We start from the raw sequence: 25,370 nt of genomic DNA, 5'->3' as shown, positions 1-25,370 counted from the left end.
TGTTTACATATTTTCTTATTTTTTCTTATGAAATGTCATTGGAATCATCCTGTTTCATGGGGATTCAGAGTTTCAACATGACTGTGGTTTCCTCATGCATGGCTTTCTGTTATAAAATTTTCAGCCTTTTCTAGCTATGTCCCTGGCTAACTCAGAATCAGTACATCTACCTGCGGTACAGTTGTGCTCTAAGAAATTCCCTCAACTGCAGTGTTTTAATAAAAGCTGCACCGATGCATGAATGTTTGAAATCTGGCTAGAAACATCTTACCTCCAGTGCAGTATATTCTGAAAGAGCTTTGCGATTAGAATAAAACCTCCCTTCTCTTTCATCTGTGACCTACTTTACAAGAATTTCTATCAAAAAGCATAAATATCTGCTGACTAAAACTCTATACATTTCATCTTTTACCCCGGGATCTTAAAACCTTTTATTAACATTCACAATTAACCTCTCAGCAGTCCAGCTGCCCCCCTAGGTGACGCTCATTGCATGTTCTGGGAAACTGAGGAACTGGAGGCAGAGGTCTGACGTGCTGAGTTATCACGCAAGCCTAGGAGACTGTCAGCAGCAGTCTCATTTCCCAGAAACTCAGGACAGTTTTGTTTCACTATCTGAGTGTCTTCCCCTGAACCTGGTCATAAAATTAACTGTGAAGAGGAAAAGCTCTTCTGGCACACAGGCCGTGGAAATCCTTAGGATGTTTTGCTCTTCCTCAGTTCCCTTACAATCTATTAGTACACATGATGTGATGTTTTACTGTAAAACTTAGGGGATTCAAATTGCGCTCTGCCAGGAAGTGAAACAGTGAGGAAGAAAAAGAGGGGAGCCAAAGTCATTCCAGATCCTCAGCTTGTCCTTGAGATCCTCTGCCAAAACGTGGTGCCTGCGCTGCCCTGTATTTTTAGTTTCTTTTATCATGAGACTGAAGAGCTGGACAGATACCAGGAAAACTAATGGACTGACTGACTATGCAGAGGCACAGTAAATGGGAATAGTCATCATGTCCTGACAGCTGCACCAAATAAACAAGGTGAGGGAGGGAAGATGTCTTCTGAGCTACGGTTCTGCAATTGCACATGACAGAACTGAGAGAAAACATTTTTCCACCCGGAAACGTTATTCTTTTGGGGGTCCTTATTCTCCTCCTGCAACAGCCTGTTATAAACATGGACAGCACCATGAGTAATATGTCCTAGCTAGAGGTTTGGGAATAGACTTCTTTAAGCTACAGAACAGAAATGCCTTTTTAAATGCCTTTATACCATCTCATTGCAGTGCTTACATTTGCTGGCAAAAATTCTGAAGGGTTTTCATTCTATTCTATTCTATTCTATTCTATTCTATTCTATTCTATTCTATTCTATTCTATTCTATTCTATTCTATTCTATTCTATTCTATTCTTTATTTCATTCTAGCAGATGCAGTTGATAGTGATGATAGCAGCCATACAGTGTAATTAGCAGTGTTGCTCTTCTGATTTTGGCTTAAGCTTCTTGAAGGCAAGGCTTTTGTGAGCTGCAAATCAAGGACACTCTTGTGAGTGCTTTCCTGGCTTCTAGAAGGTGATCAGTAGTGACAGCTAAAGATCCTATCTATTATTTATCAGCTTTATCATAGTTTTGAGTTTTGCCCTTTATATCATGCAGGAAGCGGAGTGAAGTAATAAAACACCTCTGCATGGGAAATGATTTAACATTGCATGGATTGATCTAAAAATAAACCAGACATGAAGCCAGGTATAGGGAATGTGGATGCTAGAAGCTTTATGGAAGAGGCAGGTTGCCAGATGCTGGGCCTTCTTTAGCGACAGCTCTTCATGATCTCTTTCATTTTTAAAAACTGGAGCATCCATCCACACTGAAAATCAGAAAAGGTGGTTTCATTGCTCATGTCTGCAGAGGATGGCGGGCAAGCGTGTCCCAGAGACTATTGTTATTACCCAAAGTGCAACATCAGCTCTGAAAAATGACGTTTCTAGGACCGGTCCTGGCTGAGATTTCCACTGAGAAGCCCTGCTGCTGCCCTGTCCCTGCAGGATGCCCTGTTCCTGGGCACGTGCCTCTCCCAGCCTGCACAGACCTTGCAGACCTTGCCTCATGTTCTGCACCAGGAGGTGCTGCTGCCTGGAAGTCTGCATAAGAAAGGCACTCGGGCTCTCTAAAGTATCATGTAAATATCATTTAAACGCTGTTTGTTAGAGCTAGCACTGTAAAGAAAGAGAGAATAGCACACACAGTTTTACATCCCTTTTGATGACAGGAACCAGATGGAGAAATTTGTCCTGTGGCTGAGGGTTGCAGCTCGACATGGGAAATGCAGTGCATGGATGCATTGGTTGCTCCATGAGTGGCCCACAGACAGCAGTGGTCTGCTTAGGACCACTGCACCAGGCCATGCTGAGGCTTCCTCAGACCCCAATATCTTGCAAAACCTGGCTCCAGTCACACCAACCCTAGGCAGCACGTGTCCTGTGCTCCAGCCAGCAGCACCGTGCAGGTGGTGGGGGCTCACAGGGGGACCTCAGCACTGCAGACCTGCTCTGCACCAGGACATTATGTGCCAAGGATTTTGCATTCATGAGCTGGGCTGCCAGCAGTGGTAATTATGGCTTGGGCATATGGGCTAATCCCTTGCCTCTTGCTGTGAGATCACTGTCCTTGTAGCACATCTTTCAACAAGACACCTGTAAAAAACACTCAGCAAGTGAAAACTCAACCTTAATTCAGTGTTGCCAAACTCCTGAGTGTCACTAAGCAGATGTTCTTAAGCCATTGTAGGTTGAGGATTAACTGACCCAAGTAGGATAAACGTCACTGCCATGAGTGTGTTTGTCTTTCTGCACTGGCTGATTCACCAGGCTTGGTTTTGGTTTTCCATCTATTGTAGAAAAATCAGGTCTGGATCTCCTGTCACACACCCCTGCTGTGATTGCTCAGGCTTTTGCTAAGGGAGTGGAAAATGCCACCAAAGCAGAAGAACAGCACTTGTGCTCCTTGGGACTTGGGCACACTGCTCCAAGCAGGCAGAGGATGCATTGTCAGCGATGAATATTTAAGCAATAACAACAGGTCCATGGTGAAGAAGAAGCAGGACTTGGTCTAAGACCTGCCCATCTCCATCCCTACTAACCCTGCATCCCACTGGCCTCACTGGTGGGTTACCCAAGGAGCTTCCCCCTGGAGCTGGAGGCATGTGGGATGTCTCCCAGGGGAGATGGGGAGCCCTGAGAGGGGTCCTTGGAGCAGGGTGCTACCTCTCCCCGAGCACCCGATGGGTGATGGAGGGCTTTTCTTTATCCCTTCAGCTCAAGTGGGAGAGAAAATTGGAATATGCAGGCACACAGAGGTGTGTGGGGACCCTGAGCTGATAGGAGTGGGGACCCTGGACCCATCGTGCCTGGTGGCTGCCTGGACCACCCCTGTGGTGCTGCGTTTGATGGGTGATGCCTGAAAAGCACTGGTCCCTCAGCTCACAGCACTGTGCAAGGGCTCTACCACAAGGAAAATTGGTTTGGCACTTCTTGCTCAGTGCTTTACCATCTGTTTGGCCAGGATAAGTTTATTTTTCTCTGCCTGAAAGCAATATCTTTTAAATGGAGTTACCTTAACCTCCACAGAGGGTTATTACAAGTTATTTGGGCACATCTGGAGTGTACAGTGCAGCTGCTCAGGCTTCAAAAATCAGATTATCCTTTCCTTTTAAAACCTAGAGGAATGTGATCTTGAGCGGTGAGTCACTAACTGTGACGTAATCATCTGGACTGTTTCTGCTTAAAAAAGAGTCTCTGAGCATCAAACGGCAGTGCAGGGTACTGGAGGATGGACAAAAGCCTCCGGGCACTTCGTTCCAAGGGAAACCCAGCAGGGAATGTGCCTGGACCTGGTGGCAAGGGGCTGTGTCCCTGTGTCTGCAGGATGCAGGGTGCAGGATGCCTGATGTGGGGTGCAGGATGCTGGGTACAGGAAAGGGGATGCAGGATGCAAGATATGGGATGTGGGCATAGGCAGATGGACTCAGCCTGCAGCTAGGCATGCTCCTGCCCCACAGCATGCAGCACAGTACAGGAGGAAGCAATTCAGCATTGTGGAAATTGCACTGACCTGAAACAAAAGCAAATACCCAGGAAAAAAAAAAAAAAAAAAAAAAAAAGTGTGTTTTCCCTCACAGCTGTTAGGCAAATCCCTGGGCTGCAGACTTGCAGCCTGAGTGGGGAGGAAGTCTGGGAGCAGGGCTCTTCTCCTGCCCTCCCACCACTTCTGCCTCCCCTCCAGCATATGCCACCAGTGCGGTCCCTCCTGTCCCCATCAGCACAGCCCATCCTGTCCCCAAGCCCTGCAGCAGGGCTCTGTGCCCCAGCCATGGTCCCATGTGCAATGGGGTGGTGAGGACAGCACCGGGGTCCAGGCTTCCCCCCAGACCCTAGCACAGCAGATATCAGAGAGCACAGTGTGGATATGGTTGGAGAGCAGCCTCTCGCTTGCTCTTTCATTAGTCAATGAGTAATAATGCAATAAGCTGGTGAATGTCCTCTCGTTCCTGGTGGTGCCCCTGGACTTGCAAGTCCCCTGCTTGACTTCAGCAGAGCCTTTTGCACTTGTGTAACCTGGCCGTGCTGTTATACAACTACCTCTGTCTACAGGTGTTCTGGTTTCACTTGTGATTCATATCACGCAGGGGCTGAAACATGCTCGCTGGCTCCAGCAGAACAAAAGTCACGCAGCATTATGTAGGCTAAGGTTCATAGCACCTGGCCTCTTGAGCTGCAATAGCCATATCAAACAGATTGACAGTGGTTAATATTTACAGGACCAAAGATCACAGAAAATCAACAATGTGCGTGAGGTGACCGCGAAACAAAACTTTGAAGCCAGAGCTGATAACACTAAGGTGAAACTTTTCAAATGAAGGGGCCAGCAAAAATAACCATCAGTGTCTGGAATGTCTTCTTTCCCTCCTACACCCCCTTGTGCAACCCTGCACGTACAGCTTAGACTGAAAGCTTCTGACCCCAAAGCCAGGCTTTATATCACATGCTTCAGTAAAAGGATTTGTGATAGGCAAAGGGAGCACCAGGCTAATTCCAAAAGTATCTAGTTCATGTAATGCTTTCTTGGAATTTGTGTAACAACCAAGTATTGCAGGCTGGGGCTCCCTAAGCTGCTTCATGGTCTGTAGGATGTTGGCCAATTGACATTTTTTTCTGGACACAGCTCCCACTTGCAGACCAATAACATTGTGTACTCCCAGGTTTTGGCATCATGCAGGGTGAGATAAGACACAGAAGGAAACAGGCAGAAGAGCATGGCCTCCCCTCCAGCTGTTCAGCTGCAATGAGTGTTTCTGAGGTGAGGCCCAGGGAAGGTTTCTCCTGAAGTCACTCCAGTGCTGCACCCTCACACCAAAGCAAGGATCTCTGGATGTTCGCTCTGGATACTCTGTCTGGATGTTCACACTGCACCTCCTGCTTGGCAGCCCCAGCATAAATCCGAGTGGAGAGCAGGGCAGCAGTCCCACACCTGGGGACAAGGGCTCCATTTATTTTTTTGGAAAGCATCCTCATGCAGGGCCTGTCCCTGGCCAGGTGTCCAACCTCAGTCACAGCACAATCCAACAGTGTACAAAAGCTGGGGTGGAGCAGTGGTGCACCACATTTGCTGTTCATCGTGTCACAGATGATGCTCTAACTGCAGGCTTGTTTGTGGAGCAAGGAGTTAAGCTAGGGCTGGATGCAGATTGGGGCTCAGTCCCCTTGCACTGGGCTTGGGAAAGTGAAGGCAGGCAAAGATGGCATCTGAGGAGGCAATGTCACAAGAGAGGTGCAGAGGTGACCAGTCGTGGCCAGCAATTATGCTAAAGGCATCTAAAGAGGACCAAGTAATTGTACCTGTGGCCACAGAGCTCAGATGTAATCCCAGTAAGGAGGAAGACTTACTGCAAAGGGGTTGTGCTGGGGCTGCCCAGTGCTGTCCCCGAAGGATTCTTCTCTGGTCTTGCAATCCCTCAGCCTTGCATCCCAGAATATCCCTGAAACAAGAAATCTGGGGAAGGAGCCTCCCATAACCACCCCACAACCACCAAAGTTTACCCTTTCACTCCCCACAACCTGGAATGGCTGAGATATTTCTCTGAGATACTCTCCCTTCACAAATGCAGAGCGACCCCTCTGCACAGTTGAGTTGTTTGCTATTTAAATCGGCAGTTTTCAACCTGCAGCCCATGAAGTCCCAAGGGCAGGAGGTAAATAACCAACAAATGGGAAGACTCTTGTCAGAAGGCTTAAATTTGCCCCAGGGGGAATCCCACATCTGTTGGGGAAAATATCTGGGCCCATAAATGTAAAATGGTCCACAGCCTCCCAGATGCGTGTTTGCCCATAAAACATCTACTGTTCTTGTGGAGCTGCATTCCTGTGGAGTTAGAGTTTAGCCACATGATAAAAATAGCCAGGGCTAGCATTTGGAAAAGTTGCCCATGTTTTGTAAATTTGTAAAAAAAGCCATTATGCAAAAACAGTTGTGTCATGCCCGTGTCTTTTAATATCGCAGGGATTTAAATCTTGGCTAACCCAACTGGCCGGGCCAGTTCTTTTATAATCCTGAAGAAAAAAAATGTGAAGTCATGTGTATTCTGTGCGGGGCTCTATTTTTATTTCTCATATGCTTCTAGCTCTTTCTCCATTGCTAAACTGCTTGCATAATACATCGCAATTTTAATTCAGGTAGAAAAACAATCTGTGGCTCTTGGTGGCCCAGGCAGTAGGAAATGTTTTACCAGCAAAATTGGTCAGGTAGTTTTACTTGTAACTGAGGAAGAGGAGGGAGGTTCAACCACGTGAAGCTGGCAGTATTTCTATATTCTAGCATTTATTAACAAGACAAGGCAGGGATTTTATTTACTCTCAGAGGGATTGGTTTTCAATGCTGTGAGGCAATTTCGTGCCACACATGGAAAGCTCTGCTTAAACCCTCCGAAGGGTGCAAGTGAGTTAAGCAGAGACTGTCATTTCACCCGGTCCCATTAAACAGGGCATTCAGCATACAAAATGCTTCTGGGCCGTGAGCTCATCTTGCCACTTCCATATTTATTGAAGATAACACAGAATTAGGCAGCACTAATGACACTAAATGACATTTAGCTCTCTGCAGTGTGATTGCAAATGGCTTCATTGAAGTAGGCACGTACTGCTTGCCGTGTTTTGCAGACATGGAGGCTGAAGTGCAGAGGCAAGCTGCGCAAGGTGACAAAATGCTAACTGGCAGCTGGGGCTAGGACCCAGTCCTGCTATATTTTTGAGTGCCCTTGTGTGACATGTGTCCAGACTTTGCCTTATGGACCAGCTTCGGCTTTGCCTCTGCACTGCCAGCCCTCTGACCTGTCAGCCACTGGGATATCTCTGGGGATTTGAAAGGTTCATCTCCTCCTGGCCCCAGGTATGAACTAGCTGTGCTCCTGATCTTTTACTCACACCAGCACTTTAAACCCTTACATCTTACATCTTCATCCCTGGAAGTTATGTAAGAAAATATTCAGTAGCTGTTGTTGCAAAGTGTTATGTGGGCAGCTGTGCAGTTGGATTAGAGGATCCCCTGAGATCTGCTCCAGTCCTAACCGATTTTACTTCAATGACTAAAAACTGTTGCCATCCAATTTTCTGGAAGAGATGTGCTGCAGCAGCCCCAGCTGTTTATCACCTGCCATCTTTTGAGAGCTGTGGTTGCTCTAGTTTTCATCCTCCAGATCCTTTGCTGAGGCCACCAGTGCCTTAGGACAAATGTACCAGGTTTGCTGTCTAACCAATGGCTGATGGTTTGGATCTTGAAGTTGTAGGTCATGTGCCAGCAGCAGAATCCTCTCAAATTAAACACCAGCTGTCCACAGTACACTTGGTTTTCATCCATTTGGCTTTCTGGGCACCTTAGCCTAGTTGGGAACCATCAAAGAGCCCAGCTAGGCCCCCGCCTGTGGCACAACGCTCTTCACAGAACCACAGAAAGGTGCCGGCCCTCTGGAGCCCTCTGGAGACCATGTACTCCAACCCCTGCCCAAGCAGGGACACCCAGAGCAGGCTGCCCAGGACCATGTCCAGGCGGCTTCTGAAGGTCTCCAAGGAGGAGACCCCACAGCCTCTGTGGGCAGCCTGTGCCAGTGCTCAGTCACCCACACAGCGCAGAAGTGCTCCTGGTGTTCAGATGGAGCCTCCTGTGTCCCAGGTTGTGCCCATTGCTTCTAGGCCTGCCACTGGGCACCACTGAAAAGAGCCTGGCTCCATCTTTTTTGTACTCTCCCTTCAGGCATTTATAGACATTGATGAGATCCCCCTGAGCCTCCTCTTCTGCAGGTCCCAGCTCTCTCAGCCTGTTCGTGTAGCAGACGTCCTCCAGTCCCTTCATCATCTTTGTGGCTCTTTGTTGGACTCTTTCCAGTATGTCCACATCTCTTCTGTACTGGGGGGTCCAGAACTGGGCACAGTGCTCCAGGTGCAACCCCACCAATGCTGACTAGAAAGGAAGGGTCATATAGCAGTGGAGAGGGATCACCTTCCTGAGCTTGAAAGACGCTGATCCCACTCCACTACTAAAATACATCTTTCATAAAATATGAGTTTGCTTTTTACAGGATGGGCAAATCCTTTCATAACTTGACTGGATTTATTGAAGCCTATTGACTGTGCTGTACAAGCACTTCAGCAACCCCTGAAAAATTGCTTAGGTCACCACTTGCAGGGGATCTCTCACATTTTTATGCCTGCCCCATACATACACATGCATGTAGTTTGCATTGTATGTTCAACATGTATATATGGAGTTTGATTCCCATTGTCACATTACCTGAGCACCTCCTTTTGCACTTTTGAGAAGGGAAACACTATTATCCCTGCTTAACAAATAGCTGACTGAGGCATGAGGAGTGTAAAGCCCAGATAAGGGGTGTCTGCACCCTCCCAACCTCTCACTGGAAGTCCAATGGGAATTAGATAAGAAAATGCTTTTGGGGTTGTGCAGCTTAATTACTTTTCTGGGGTCACTGAGCACAGCTATAAAGAATTAAGTTTAGATTTCAAACTAGCACGTTATCTACCAGACCATCTCCCTTTCCCTGTCCATGGAGGTAGAATTATAACATTCACCTAAGACAAAAAAGTTGCTGTCCTTGGCAAGTACTTACATACTTGACTGAGTAGTTTCTTTGGTTTCATAGCTTAATTCAAATCCAAATATGAATCCAATTATTTCTCAGCACCCTAGGAATGTGATTTTTCTATGACTGCTGGTTTTGAATTGTCACTGCTTTGAAATCTTTTAAGCTAGAACTCTTAGACATTACACACATTTATACCTGTCACATTGCATTCTCCTGCTTGCTTTTGAAAAGAAGGAATCATTAATGTTGCTTTTTGTTTGTTTGCTTGTTTGTTTCTCATGGGAAAATTTATTTTCTCTTTCTAGAATTACATTGAAATAGAGAATTAAAATTGAGCCTTTGTGCTTTTTTCAGTTAATTGGCTACTGTACACTATTTTTCTCTCAAAACTGTGTGTTGACTTATTTAATGCATGCCATTGTCATTTCCAAAGCTTTCATTTTGCAGGGAATTTAGATGCACATCTTTGGTCCTTTGAATGTGACACATCACATTTCTACAAACGTTTGCTTTTTCTTAATTCCTCTGTTCTTTGAAGGCATCCTTCTCTGTGGTTGAGATGCATTCCAGCTTAAAATTAAGTTCCCTCCCAACACCAGCTGTTTTCTTCAATTCCCTTTGAAATAGGAGCCTGTATGCAAGGGTATGAATGACATGTGGCAGGTAAAATGCATTATCCCTGGGGCTATCTCTTGCTTCAAAATTTGGTGCCTTAAAGCCAGGCATTTGCCTTGGGAGGTGAAATGCACAACCCTGCACCCTGTTGGGCACCCACGGACCCCTTTATAACGCACACAAGAGCACATGGTCTCAGGCTGGGACCCAAAATGGTCAGCAGTCCAGGCAAGTCTCACAGATCTGTTACACTGAGGGCAAGGCAGGACCTAAACACCAGTCTTCAGGCAGCTCAGCCAGCATTATGGGCTGGCATCCCCAGAGGTGATTCATTAGAGTGGATCATCATGGATTTTTCTTTCACAGAACCAAGCATGACTCACTCTTCTAAAACTGGACTGGAGGAAAAGATGGCCCACATGTTCCCCTTGGCATGATAGTTTGAGTTTTCTAAACAGTCCACGGCAAATTTCCCATTTCTGATTGTACTGTGGGACAAATTTGATGGCATTACCCATCTACAAGCACAAAGAAACATTTCCATTTTTTGTTGAAATCAAGTACTTCTTAGGGCATGCTGGCATTTCTTCTGGTTCCTGATTCCTAGTCAAGAATAGAGAGAGGTGCCAACTCGTATCTTACTATGACTTATAGTGCCTCAAATTTCTTATCAGATGAGGTGATTCAGGAGCTGTGATTCAGAGATTGACTTGTACTTTGGTAGTAAACATTTACCTTCTGGGTTGGGCTTTTTTGTTTGTCTGTTTGTTCTTAGATTTGCTATATAAGGTCTGAATGGTTTTACTGGATAGGCTTCTCAGGTGCAAATCTGCAAAGTCAGTGCAGAAATAGCATGACTGCAGCAATTTTAGGCCTATCAGCCTGACTCAGGGAATGTATCTGGAAAAGATCCCTGCTCAGTATACTTTCAGAGTGCAGTTGTGATAATCGTGTCCAGGATTGTAAATATTACCCTCCTCTTACCCTCCACACTTACCCTGGGAGGTACTTCAGATACCTCTATCCCTGACCTGCAAGCTCTGTCCACATGTAGAGCAGCAGGTCCGTGCAGCTGTCCTGGCTGTGTCCCCTCCCAGCTTCTTCCCACTTTCTAGGGGGGCAGAGTGGGAAAAGGAGAAAGCCTTGGGGCTGTGCAAGCATCCTTCAGCAAGAGCTCAAACATCGACGTGTTATCAACTCTGGTTTAGCCACATATCCAAACCACAGCACTATATGGGCTGCTGTGAAGAAAGTTAACTCCATCACACACAAGGTCACACAAACTCCTGCTCAGGAGGGAAAAAGATTAATTAAATCCCGTTCCCATTGCTTGTTCCTGCTTTTTACACCACAACGTGGCAAGCAACCACACAGGGCCAGTCTGGGCAATAAGGAGAAGAAACAGGGGCTCCCTGCCCTGGTGAATGCAAGGTCCACTAGACCAGTGCAGGCCACTTGTGTTCCCCTCCCTCCAGGGGTGTCTGACACCCATTTTTGTGCCCTCAGACAGCTTCAGCACTAGGGCTCTTCCCATTCAGCCCCAGTTCCTGGAAGAAGTTCTTCCAGATCCTCTACTGGCATGGGAAAGAATTCAATTTACCATGCTTACCTTAGATAAAAAAGCCTGGTATTCAGCATTTCTGCACCTAGTGAGATGCCAGATGTTGCTGGAGTGTGCTGGATGTGTTATGGGATGCAGAACTGGACAGATTCAGCCCCCAGGTTGCCTAGCATGGAGCCATGTCTGCATCTGGGCTGGGACATGGGCACTGAGCAGTCCATTTCTTTTCATTTTTCTTTAAAAATCTACCATGATCTTCAGTCTTTAAGTAGTTAATACTACTATCATTAGCAAGATGCAGGGAAGTGTTCAACTTGAGATGAAATGCATAGTTATAATTGTCTTTGTCCTTTTTTGATCTGTTGGTGCACCAGAAAGAACCTGAGCACTCTATGTTCACCAGGATAACAAAGGCAACCTGTATGTTGCCACACACACATTGACTAGTGCCAATAGTAATTAAATTTCAGTGTCACAGGATCAAGACAAATAAAAATACTAATGGCAGGAAATCAGCTCTACTGTTTATAATACACTCAATTACAGCTGTGTCTATTCAGAGGTGGGGAGGCAAGGAGGAAGTCTGAAGCCTTAGGTATTTCATAGGCCATCAAATCGCAAGATGGAGCCAGATCCGTCCACATAAATATTTATACTCGAGAGACAAAGCTGCAGCACGTTCTTGGCTGATGTGAAGAGTCTTCAGCTGATGTGAATTTTCAAGGCTTGTTCTTTCCAGCAGGGCTGTGACAATTCACATCAGCAGAGAGGCTGCTACTCTGTAATTAGTCAAATCTTGGAACAGGAACTGCTGTCACCTTCCCATCTACCCTGCTCTCTGCGCACAGTTGCTACTTAACCAGCCGCAAAAAGCGCTGCGTATCAGAGCATCTCAACAGTGCACTGAGCAGAAGAATACCTGGGATTCGGGCTCTCTGTCAGACAGGCAGAGCCACAGACAACAACAGCATTAATTCAGGATCTTTAGTTGTATTAGAAGATCAAAGATCAGCAGATCAAAGGCGACAGTTTCTTTTCAAAAAGCCAGATGCAAGAGTCAGGATGAAGATGCTCCTGAGCCATCACTGCTGGTTTATGGTGAGAGAGCTGGTGCAGTGTGGGCGGCCAAGCTCTCCCATCTGGGCACGAGCATCTTCCTCTGATCACAGCCTGGGTCAGTCCTGCACACATCAGGTCTGCAAAATTGGCTTGTGCCCTGAGTGCTGCATCTAGAGAAGCAGTGTATTAGTGCACATAAAATAACAGAACAATTGCTGAGGTGACATGGACAAGAAAAGCCATTATAAAATGGAAACAAAACAAAACAACAACAACAAAAAAGTTAATGACATTTTACTGTATAAAGCGAACACAAAGCCCAAGACAAACCAGGGTTTTCCCATAGGCTGTGCAGGACACCCCTGGCTCCAGTGTGGGCCTGGGCTTGCAGGGCCTGCCCTCTGCCATCGCCAGCGCTACCTAGTCCTCCTCGCCAGGGAGGGCTGCTTCTTCAGCAGCTTATTGCTATTTCGAAGATGTGTTGCCCTTCAGGAAAATCACCGGAGTGGGCGTTTTGTTTCCAGAATTGACTTTTCCCGAGGCTTTCACAGCAGTGCTGTCTGCGTGGGCTCCCACGCTGTTCTCTCTGAAACAACCGAGGTTGATTCTGTTTTTGGCAGCTTGTACAGAATTTGATTGCTTTTGCTCTGGACCATGACTATATTTCTGCTTCTGGTATTTGCAGAGTCAGGACATGCCCTGGTACATGCTGTCCTTAAGGATGTCTGAATACAGAGGCCATCCCCTCTACTGGAATCAGCCCTGGCCACTTCTCCAGTGAAAATCATAAACCTGCAGAAGAGGGTAACCACAAGGCGCCTTCACACACCAGTGCAGATGACAGAAGTAATATGCAACTTCTTAAAAACAGAGTAAAGGGGTAGACGACATTCACCTTGGCATCACAGCACTATGAAGATGGACAGCTACTGCTCTCCTCTCTGACTGCACCTTCTTGCAACCGGTTCTTTGTCAAACAGACATTGACTTATCCCTGAGTGAATACTGTACAGTTTATCAGAGAGTAGATGAAAAGGTAAAATGCTTTCTGACCACAGCTTTACATCACCCCCTTCCTGCATAATTTGATTGTGGAACCTCCAGCAATCTGTGAACATAATTTCCAGACTATTCTTAGAAAGGAAATGTGTGTGTGAGAGTGAGAGAGAGAGAGAGTTGTGTGGGTGTGTTTATATATATGAATATATACATGTTTTGCTCATTGCCCTTTATTACCAAGTTTCTCGACCGCAGCCACATCTGGCCAGACCTCCAACAAGCAACAGCTTTGAGCGTGCAAGACCAGGAATGGCACCAGGCCTGGCTGGGCTCTGGAAAGTGCCAGCGTGCTGCCAGGATGGGCTTGCTCCTGTGCGTGGTGATGACCATTTTGGGCAGCTCTTGGTGTCTGAGAGACGTGAAGAGAGATCCCCATGGGTCATGGCCATGGTGGCCATGTATGGCCTGCAGGGTCCAGTGGGCTGGGGATTTAGGGATCACCACAGGCCACACATAATGACTGGAAACTGCCCGGAGTGCTTCTGGTTTCAAAACCACATCCATCCTGACTGGACTGCTGTTGGATGTCATCAAGGACCCGAAGTCCTGGGGGCCTGGCAGAGGCTGTTGGAGGTGGGTGTGCAGGCAGAGTGGGGCGGCACTGCTGTTCCCCATGCTGGGTCCCACGTTGGGTGTGACCAAGGAAGCCACCCCCTGCCTGTGGGCCTCTTTCTGTGACCCTGCCCAGATCCCACTAAGGGAGAGAGGAGCTTACAAGCCCAGAGGCCATCAAAACATGGCTGGAGCATGTACATGTGTTTGCCAGGGCTTATGGGAGGCTGGGGGGCCATTTTGTGCTGTAGCATAGGCGCAGCTGGAGTGGAGGGATGTAGGAGGGAAGGGGGAACAGCCGTGACGGGCCATTTTGTGCTGTGGCATGGGAACAGCTTGAGTGGAAGCTAGTCTGCATAGGGATGTAGGAGTGAAGGGGGAATGGCTGTGATGGCCATGGCCAGCTGCATAGCCAGGCTTGGATGCTCGGTGCTTCAGGTCCCCTTAATTACCAGCCTGTCAGTCTCCAGTAATATTGGAAGAACTGGTACAGCCGCCATTAATAAATAATTAAAGGAAGGCAATAAGCTTAGTGTTGCACAACCTAGATTTATGAAAGGTATTATAGTCTCATTTTAAAAGTAATATTACAATAGTTTGAGAAATTTGGCTAATAAACACGTGTAGCAATATGCTTAGACTTGTGTAAGGAAGCTTGCTTCATCATAACCCGTACTCTGACTAAGATAAAAGATAAGACAAAATTGACACTGGATCTTTGTCTTTTTCAGGAAAGATCCAGAAGAAAGCAATCATTATTGACAATGTTAGAGGAACTGGTAAAAATAAAACAAACAAGCAAAAACCGAACAACCTAACATGAGCAAATACTGCATGTTTTGGTTTGGTAAAATATATTATGGTATATCTAGGCACAAAAAATGCAGGTCACATTGGCCTACAAGGCAATCTGTCTTGCAGAGCAGTAATTCTGGAAGAGGTTGGCGCTCACTAACCTCTTCAGGAACCACCTCATCGGTTGTAATGAAATTGTAGTGTGATGTTGGGACCTTCAAGGTAAATGCTCGTTACTGAGCAGAAGCAGAAAGGTTTGTGGCCTCCACATTTGGTGCTGGTGCAGCTATGGTGTCCAGTTGTGAAGTGCACACTGCAACAGAGATATCAAAAAATAAGAGAAAGTTTAGCAAAGAGCAATGCCATCTGATTGCTCAAAGAACCTCTTACAGGTTCATCTGCTTGTCTTCTCTAAGCTATGCCAAAGGGTTTTGATGGTACTGACACTAATACAACAGCCTTCTGTCCTTGCAGTTGATAGAAGAGTTTATGTGAGAAATACAATTTTTTATTTTTTTTTTTTCACTAATGAGGGTGATGATTGATTGTCATAGACTTGATATCCCTGGAGAAGTTTGCAGTCAATGTTTTTTGAAAGATATCCTCAAATTCAACTGTAGCTACCTGGCTTGATGGTTAACGGCAATCACACAGCTCAGCTATATGCAGAACTGAAAGTTTGAGTTCAGTTATCTTCTCTTCCTTACATGCAATGTTCGACATCTTGGTGAATGTCAGAAAGCAACTAGATTTGTGTAAGTGAGTGCAGGGCAGGCAATAAATACACTCTTCCTTCCCTCTGGGGAGAGCCAGTGCTTGTGGTACCTGCTGTGTCCCAGTGCTAGCTATGCTGCTCCCAGCATGTACCCGAGCAGCAGAACAGACTTCTATTGCATACTAAGACATGTCAGATGTAAACTGTAGAGTCCCAGTGCTTATGTATCTTGGTGAACTCTATTCTAATCTCCAAGGCTATGCTGTGTGATTGCAGGGCACATCACGACTGATGACTTCACGTGAAGTCACCTGAAGTGTGAAGTCATCAATACTGACCTCGGTGCAGTGGGAAGGTGCCAAGGGGATGCAGGGTCCTGCGAATCCACCTTCATGCAGCCTTGATCCTCCTCCGGGTCCTTATGCTGGCATTTTGGGCCTCTCCATTCACTTGGGGGAAACTTTGCCAGCTGCAGATCTCTGAAGGAGAGCTGGATAGGAGACAGCTAGTGGCAGTGCCTAGGGCAAACTGGCAAATCCAGCTATGTACATGAAGCTCATCACTCCAGCACCTGCACCGACTATCTGCCCAGTCCTAATTGCTGGTAGCCAACACTTTAACTTCACCTCTTGTCTGTGTGGGCTATATCATGCTCTCATCCAATTGCATTAAGAGTGAATGGATGTAAAGCTCTGATCTTTGAAGCTTCTCATGGGTGGCTTTAAAGCAAAGCATTGTGATCATCACCTGCTACAACTCCAGGCTGCCAAATCACCCTCAGTGCCTGTTGGTACTTGCAGCCTTGTACATAACAGTTCACCTGGTGGCCTGTAAACAAGTGCTCCTGAAGGTGCTGTGTGGCTCTGCACAGCACACACAAACGGTCCAGCTGCAGTCCTCTGTCCTTCTCATCAGTCCCTGGAAACAGCATCGCTGGAAAAGTGCATTTAATATAATGCTGAGATTATGTCCATGTGTGCATACACAGATATCCACATAAGAGAGCTGTATATATATAATATATCTATACTACAGACCAAGTATAATACATAACATGTAAATAACATAATCATGAAGTACTACAGTGTATTTATATAAGCTATAGATGCACACACACATATGTACATGTATGTCTGCATGGAGCAAGCAACAACACGCGTCTGTGAGTATAATCGAATGCACGACCACCGCACACACGCCTGTCACTTTTTCTTAGCACCTTAAGCCTGGTGTGAATACACAGCTTATAAGGGCACTCAGCTGATAGCTCAGGCGTGGAAGCTTCTCATTCTGCCCTGTTCAACACTGTCAGCAGCCCTGTGAGCTGCTTAATCCTGTCCTGTTGATGCACAGCAATTTAGCTCGGATGAACCCATTTCTGGTGTGATAAGATATCGAGGCTGGCTGCGAGTAAAAACAAACCTCCAGGCTGGATTTGCACAAGCAGTCTTAACACAGGGGCTTTCTCCACTGTGAGGACTGTCTGTGAGCACTTCAAACCCATTTTTTCCTCTCAATTATTATCTTGAGAAAACGAAGGCTTTGAAGAGATTTTAGAATAAAGAGCAAAAACTAAAAATCTGCCATTCGGTGTGTTGTGTTTAGCAAAATCCTTTATTTTCACTTCGAATGCTCATTTAAAAGCAGGCAGCCAAGAGCACAAGACATTTGATTATTCTGTTGTTATAGGCAAGAAGGTTCAGGAACGAGGACAACAAACCAGATGTCATCACTATTACTTGAGACTCTTCTTTCAAAGGTCACAGATGCTAGGAGGCCAGGTCAGTGAGAAATGCTAGCTGCTTCCACAAGCTTCCTACTTCTTTGTTCTTTCTTTATGACTGTATATTCAAATACAGTAGCTCATCTGCTTTCCCAGCTCAGACTATTAAGATTTTGTGCATATATATATTCATCCCATTTCTGGTTTTGGATTTGATCATTGCTTTTAGTAAGGTGCAGAAGTAATTTTTGCTGTATAATCCTATAAAATCAAAGAATTATTCTTCCAAGGCTTCTTATTTTGTGTTTGAAAAAAAAAAAAAAAAAAAAAAAAAAAAGCAGCTACCAAATGTGAACTGCTTCAGTGCCATGGCTTGGTTTGCTGACCATATTGTAGCAATGAAGTTTGCAAAGCCTCACCTGACAAACTGTTAAAAATTTCCACACTGTCTCATTCTCCACATTGCAATAAATATCACACCCCACCTTAGAAGCAGTCAAAAGTCAGGTCTTTGGGACATTTGATACTTTATTTTTGTATCTTAGGCCACACTACAAAATATGTCTTCAAATCACTTTTTGATTTGCATAAACAAGGAATGTACAATTTCAGGTGTAAAAAGGCACCCAAGATAGTTTTTAAGTCCTTTTTGACTGGTCTTAAGAGACCTGTGCAGTACAAGCTATTTAAGCTGGCTCTTATTGTGTAAGGATAAACACCACAAGCACAGAGAAGTGACTTCCCTTCAAGACCAGTGCCTGGTGCGTAGGTGCACCTGCTGGAGCCGTCCCTTTGTCAGGCAGACACAAGGGATGCAGAGATATTTTTAGTCTTTATACATTTTTTTTTTTCTTCTAACCCATGAAGGACAGCATTCTGGGACAAGAACCACGTCATCCAGTGAGTCACGAGAATTGCCTGTAGGACAGTGTATTGTTTCCAGCCAGCGTGCAGCTTGCCAGGAGCGCAGACATGCTTTGCTTCCCATCAGTTCTCAGCAGCTCAGCCCCTGGCTCATAGCAAACACTCTCCCCTTGGTATTTCAGCAGGAATGCTCCTCAGTCATGAATTTTTCCACTGTCTTTTTACAGGTGCATCTTCTGTTTTTGCGCCAGGGATTCAACCATCCTGTTAGAGGTATCACCAAAATGATATTTCGGAGATATTCCACATTCCCTACACCTCTGCCAGCTCGGGGCAGGAGTCAGCCTGAAGTTGCAGCAGGTGTTCAGCACAAGCCTCTCTGCTTAGCACTTCCCAGCATAGAGACCAGCTTTGCTTATTTATACTTTGGTGCCTTCCTCAAGGATTTATCTCCAGGCCACCTCAAGCCATGGAAAGGGAACATGTGCCCCCCAAGCAGGACAAAGCAGGGCAGTTATCCCTCCACCCGTGGTACTCCTACAGCTGTTGTCCTCATTCCCTCTACCTGCTTGCCCTCAGACCACAGTCCCTGTCTTCTCCACTCAACAGACATTGTCACTCAGTCCATAAAATCCCTCTGTGGATGTTAAATACCCTTTGGTTTTGTTTCTCTATTTCTCAGGCAATGTTGTTGTGGATGGAAAATGTTCTTTTATCTCCTCTCTGTCCTCTCTAGTTTGGTTTCTCTCCATTTACTCCTTTTGGTGGCCAAGTTGCAATCCAGGACATATTACCTCCCACTCTTCTCACCTTCCTGCACCTGTCTGCAAAAGCACCTCATCTGCTTTGAACTGTTCCTGAAATAAAGGTACTGGTTCTGCTAGCAAAGGAGATGCCAAGTGAGACTTCTGAGCAGCTTATGTCAGAATGTGATTTAAATAATGCCTGCCTTTCCTTGGCACCAGGTGATGCTTCATGGGACTGAGCTTCCGAATGCAGAGCTGGGAAGGATGAAATATAACACTAACCTTTAAGGCATCTCCAGAAACTCTAAATGTGTCACTGATGAAATGTCAAGAGCAGTGCTCTTAGGTACTTTATCTAGGCTGTATGAAGTGAAAATCCAAGTGCTTTGCTACATGTGCTAATCGATACGTATCACTGAATCAAATCATTATGTAATACGTATGCCTTATTCTCCCTCTTCTCCATATGCACACTTCTAGGTGTTATCATTTTAAAATGAATGACATTTATTTGAAAATATGATGAGGGATATGTGCATGACTGTAGTATATGGCTTTGGACTCAGTCATCTGAGCGTGCATGAGCAGAAAAATGTCAAAGCTTCATTTAAAAGTATTCTGAGACATTTCTCTTGTGAGAACCCCTGAATTAGTCAATGCAGGGACCAAGAGCCACATCCAGGATGTGCTTCAAGAGCCCCCCAGAAAGCCGAGAGCAGTGCTGAGAGCCAGAACTCCTTTGGCACCAATCTCTGCAGGGCTCAGAAAGGTCAGGGAAGAGATTGTATGACATGTTGCCACTCCCAGAAAAATGAACTCAATGGTCAGGAGGTGTCTGTGTTCCTGAATGGCCGTATCAAGCACGAGTGTATGATCAGATTAACAGACCTTTTATGGTCCTAACCAAGCAGATTGCGTGTGTGTACACTGGTCGTCAGCATGGGAAATTCCTTTGGCTTTCAGGGGCTATTTAAGTGCATGAAGTTAAGCCAAGGTGTGATTGCAGTCTTCACAGCGGTTTTGCATGGCCTCCATTCCAAAACTAAGTTAATGCAATCGGGTCCTTGAGCCCACATTGAAATCGGATCTTCAACTGCTTCCACATGTCCACACTCTTGTCATACAACTTGTGCAACCGGAGAGGTAAAAGCACCTCTCACACAAGCAAAGTAATGGCCAGAATTTACATGGGAGAGTGAAAGGAATTGAAAAATGTGTTATCGTGATAGCACCATCTTCAAATCAGTAGCAGCTGAGAATGAAACATTTTCTGAAAAGATTTAGTGTTGGTTTTCCCAGATATTTGCAAAACTGTGTTTGAATCAAACACCGGATCCAATGGCTAACCCAGATTTCTGTGTAGCAGGCTGCTGTAATTTCCATCTCTTCCTTTGGTCTCATTCTTGGACTTTGTACATCCATTACATCCAACAGCCCAAATTACAACTAGCACTGATGGTACCTTTTCTGGGTATAGCACTGAGGCTCCTAGGACCGAAAAATGGCAAGGACAGAGCTGAATTTATACTGGTCATGCAAGATCTCAGTTCCCCAGGACAACTTACAAAACACCTGAATTTCAGTGCACGTGCTCTGCAGACATTTGATAATCCCTTAAAACACATCAGTTCAGTACCAAGGACTGAGGGTAAGTAGCTTGTATTGAGGAATGGATGGTAAAACTGGTACAGTGCTGCTGCGAACTTTGAAGCAAGGCATCCAGCTGACAGGCCCATGGAGAAAAGGTAATTTATTAAAAAGTTAACTAACACCTTGCCATCAACAGAAATTCATATGTTCAGCCTCTAACAACACCAGCTTCTCAGACTGGCTTCTTCTCCCATAAGTACAGAGACAGCAAGAGTAAATAGCTATATTACATGGAAGAAATGTGATAGGCAACAGTGTTTGTATATATATACGTGTGAATACGATGCATATATAATAAATGTATACACTGCATGTGTAAACAGCAGATTTGGAAACACTTAAATGCAACTAGCATTCTAGTAGAGAGCTACCATGTGTCATTCATGCATGCGTTAAACTTCACATACACACCTCGGCTGTTTACTGCACTGATGCTAGGATAAGTTCCCAGCCTGATTGCTCGGCTCCACAGACCGGGACCAAAACTCTGCTCTGCTCCTGTAGAGTAAGAGATGCCCATGAGTCTGAAATTTTTAAAACAGAATTTGGAATTGACAGTAGCAAAAAATGGTGCTTCTAAAATATTTATGGAAACATTTTACTTCAAGCATTTGGAGGCTGGTCAGGCTTCTGAAAATAAAAACAAAACAAAACAAAACCCTGAAAGAAACTAGTGTGGTTTTCTGTTGTCTTATGGCTGCTTTTTTTCCTCTTTTAGCTACAGGAAAGAAAATACCAGGAAATGATTCTAAACCCCAAGTTTAAACCTCTCACATAGTCCCCAGGACTCTCCTTCCCTGTGGATGAACAGATCTGACTACAGCATGTCTTTTGAAAAGCCATTCTTGAAATTCATCTTGAACATTGATGTTTGCTTCTGTATTTTACAGGCAACAACTTGTGTTCTGAATGCAGTAGAAGCAGCCTCTTCAAACAGATTTTACAATAGGTTTGGGCAAAGTTTTCCTGAGACCATCTTCTCCCCACACCTCCTTTTCCTTTTGCCATATGAGCAGGGCACTTTTTTTTTTTTTTTTTTTTTTTTTTTTTTCTGAGGTGGTTAAACTAATTTGTGGAGACAAGCATGTAACATGTACACTGTAAGAGCCAGCATTTAACTTCCTGGTAGAAACATTTCTCGTGAAGGACTGGCAATGCTTTGGCAGATTTTTGGGTAGAGGAAGGAGAGGGGGATGGAAGTGAACAGAAGGTAAAAAGGGGGGATTTTTTTTGTTCAATACTGCTGCCAGTAAATATGTGATACCCACTAATACTGGTTTCAGACTAGACACCAGTGAAACAACTTGCTCGAGAGAACTTATACCAACTTGTATTTGCTCATGTTGCCTTTCCTTCTTTTAAATATAGATATTGAAGGAAGGCCTTTGGTGGCTGTATTCTGGCTGTATTTTTGTGTTCTCTCGCAGCACAGGCGCTGGAAACTGACGCACATTAACCACAGCCAGCATCACTCAGGTGAGGCACAGGAGAAGCTTTAACAGCTTTGTTGTCAGACAGAAACCATAAGAAATAATGATGGTTTTCCACATATACCCAGCACAATAGCTCAGAATAGATCAGCAATGAGCCTCACTGGCTACTTTTTTTACCTGCCAGGACTAGTGCTGATGGCCACAATGCTTTAACGCTTCACATTCCCAAGGACACCAAGCCTGTGGCCCCCAAAATTTAAGGTTTTACCATTGAGTGTGGACTTGGGCAGTAACCTGAAAGCAGAAGACACACTGCAAAGTCACACCCTATTTGTATGGCAGTAACATATCCCGTACCCAGATCCGAGCCGTTCCCACCTAATGCTGGTTTTATAACACACAGTACCACTCAGGAGCTCTCTGTCAGCAGACCCCTGGAAGTGAATTACTGACGTGGGAAGCCACAGGAGAAGAAATCCAACAGAAACATCTCTTTATTTTGTAGCTGAAATGAAAAAGCATCCCCTAAGGGTGCAGCAGTGCGTGGAGCCCAGCGTTGTGCTCTTAGGTGCCTCTTTCGTTACCTTGACTGCTGTGAGCTCTGGATCCAGCCTCAAACAGGCCCATGGGAGAGCAAAGACAAGAAAGCCTCAACCCCCTACACAAAACCTGCTGCTAGGGCATGGTATTTTCCAGAGATTTACATTCTACTCTGATTTATCTGAAGCACTTAAAAGTTCTCCTGAAGGAAGAGCTCTCACTTGTGCCAAGTCTCAGATTTCTACTCCCTGTTTCATCAGCTGTAGAGCTATTCTAAAACACATTTCAACAATTATTTTATAATGGAAACTATATAGTTTTTCCCCTTCTTCATGTCTTGCTAGGAAACTGATTTATTTTTTTTAAAGCTCGAGCTGACTCCAGGCAGTTTCAGTATTGCTATTGAAGTTCTCTACTCCTCAGTTGCCTGAGGTTTTATTTGGTGCACCCTAACAACCATAACAGGTTTTCATTTCAGAATCTCATCCCACAGTGTTCCTCATTATTGTTTCATGAAATACTTTCTCACAACAGTTGCAGAGGGCCGGTAGGTATCACTGCCTTTCACTGTCTCTGCAAAAGAGAGTTATCTGTCATGACCACGAAGCCAATGGCAAAAACAACGAAACAATCCAGGTACTCCACACTTTATCTACCAAGCCATAAGAGCAGTGTCCCTTTCCAGCAGGTCCCTCGCTTTGTACATGTCACAAAACTTCAGTACTGAAAGTTTCAGGTAGCCAACAAAACCTCTCTACCCGTTTGCCATGTCCTCCTCGGTCAGGCACTGGGACAGGTTGCCCAGGGAGGTGGTGGAGTCACCATCCCTGGGGGTGTTCAAGGAGAGGTTGGACGTGGTGCTTGGAGACATGGGTTAGTGGTGCCATTATGGATAGGGGGGCGGTTGGTCCCATCTTACCAGTAGGGACCAAGGCAAAGGGGTTATCTTGACTGTAGCGAGGCTTTAGATGCTGTCTTCAAAAAAGACATGAAGTAAGGGCTAGACAAATGCCCAAAGAGTTGTGCTGCATCGAGGATTGCATTAGGCAGCACTAGGCCTTCACCAGCAGGTCAAGAGAGGTGGTCCTTCTCTGCTTGGCACTGGGGTGTTGTGTCTCATTCTGGGCTCCCCAGTACAAGGCAGGCATGAACATACTGGAGTGAGTCCAGCAATTGAGTGAGTGGACAAACTGGAGCAAGTCCGTGAAGATGATGGACTGGAGGATCAGTGTGGGGCGAGACAGAGAGAGCTGGGAGTTTTCAGCCTGGAGAAGAGAAGGCTCAGGGGCATTTTGTCAATGTCTATGAATACCTGATGCGAGGAGTAAAAAAGGCAGAGACAGTCTTCACAGTGGCGCACAGTAACAGGAAAAGAGGAAATGGGCACAAATTGAAATACAGGAAATTGCACTTAAAAAAAAAAAAAAAAAAAAAAAAAAGCTTTTTTACTGTGAAGATTCTCAAAAAACAGAGCAGGTTGCCCTGAAAGGGTGTGGAGTTTCCATCACTGAAGATTTTTAAAGCCAGGCTGGACACAGCTGTGAGCAGCCTGCTGTAGCTGACCCTGCTAAGGGCAGGGGAGTTGGATGAGATGATCTCCAGAAGTGCCTTCAAACCTCATCCATGCTGTGGCTCTGCGTTCCTATGGTATTGCTTGTAAGTGCCTCTGATCCTCAGCTCCTGGCCTGTGGCATGGGCAGCAAAGGAGCAGCCTGCCCCTTCTTCAGTGAGGCTAAACTCTCATCAGTTCTAGTCACATCACTCACAGTACGCACAGATACGATGGCTGGGAGCTCAGTGCACAATTTCATCTGCCACCCCTGTCCAGGGACAGGAGTCTCCACGGTGCCAGAGCAGTAATCCCCTCAAATCACACCAGCCCAAATGCTCAAGAATATGTTAGAGCATTTCTATCTGCTTTGAACTGATGCAAGGAAAACAGCTTAATACACTGATAGAAAAAGAAATAATAAAATAAAGTTATTTATGTTTTTATCAAGCTCCCTTTCAATTGTTGAGATAAGGTGGACTAAATCCAGAGGAACTGCAAGTTTTCTTTTATTAGTGATAAAATCTAAGTTGTGGTTGGAAACATCAAGGGGATTGAATAGGCTTAACAAAGAGACTCCTAAATTCCTCAGGAGACCTGTGAGTGTGGAGTCCAGATCTGTCAGAGCTAGGAAGCGCGTGGCACGTTGCCAGCAGTCAGCTCAGCAGCCTTTGGAGAAGAAAAAACCACCTTTTTGTTCAACATCCCTTGGTAGCTTGCCAACCTCCTTGTTACTCACTAACTCAACTGTCTCTAGAACATACACTCTCTGGTCTAAGCCGTGAGATTCAAAACACGGCTTAATAAGTAAGCAGCAAGGAGATGGGAATTACACCATATCAAAACTTTTCAGGGGACACAGATGGTTCAGCTCCTTGACAGCATGATGCCCCGGCTAGTCAATGAGTTTTGCGTGGTGGAGCCACTACTTTGCAGGCACTGAGTCCTCCTCGTTAGCAGTCTGACCTCTTCCCTTCTGGAAAGCAATGGGCTTGCAGGGACACAGAGGGGTAGTGCAGAGGGAAGGACCAAGGGGAGAAAAGCCAAACAAGGGGAGCAGATGGAAGAGCAGCTGGCAAACAAGTCTGAAGCCATGAAATCCCACCTGTTTTCCAGGCACCTCTGCCCCAAGGGGATTCCTGGAAATCGCACTGAGCCTCTGTGGAAGGAGAGGTGGATTTCCCCGATCTGACAGAGGGCCGCTTGCTGCCAGGTCTCATGTTCATTCCCAAAAGTGCAGGGAAGCTGAGCGCCTACCCTCTCCCATAATTTCTCTAGAAATGTTCTCAGAGAGGTTGAAGCATCCTGAAAAATTAGCTCCATTTTGACCCTGGGTGTTTCTGTTCAGGTGGCTGGAGATTGC

General features: G+C 45.6%; 1 long non-coding RNA gene across 1 annotated transcript in view; it reads left to right on the top strand.

Moving 5' to 3' along the window:
* Positions 1-21,111, top strand: part of LOC119715581 (uncharacterized) — a 43,770-nt gene extending 22,659 nt beyond the window's left edge. Inside the window, exons 2-4 of the long non-coding RNA XR_005262799.2 lie at positions 13,067-13,417; positions 17,192-17,283; positions 18,317-21,111. This is a non-coding gene — a long non-coding RNA (uncharacterized lncRNA). The remainder of the gene's footprint in view (positions 1-13,066; positions 13,418-17,191; positions 17,284-18,316) is intronic.
* The last annotated feature ends 4,259 nt before the right edge of the window (positions 21,112-25,370 follow it).

The sequence above is a fragment of the Anas platyrhynchos genome, chromosome 1, assembly GCF_047663525.1.
Source record: "Anas platyrhynchos isolate ZD024472 breed Pekin duck chromosome 1, IASCAAS_PekinDuck_T2T, whole genome shotgun sequence".
In the NCBI taxonomy this organism is placed as follows: domain Eukaryota; kingdom Metazoa; phylum Chordata; class Aves; order Anseriformes; family Anatidae; genus Anas; species Anas platyrhynchos.
Note: the sequence above shows the minus strand (reverse complement) of the source record. Positions and strands in the feature narration are given on the sequence as shown.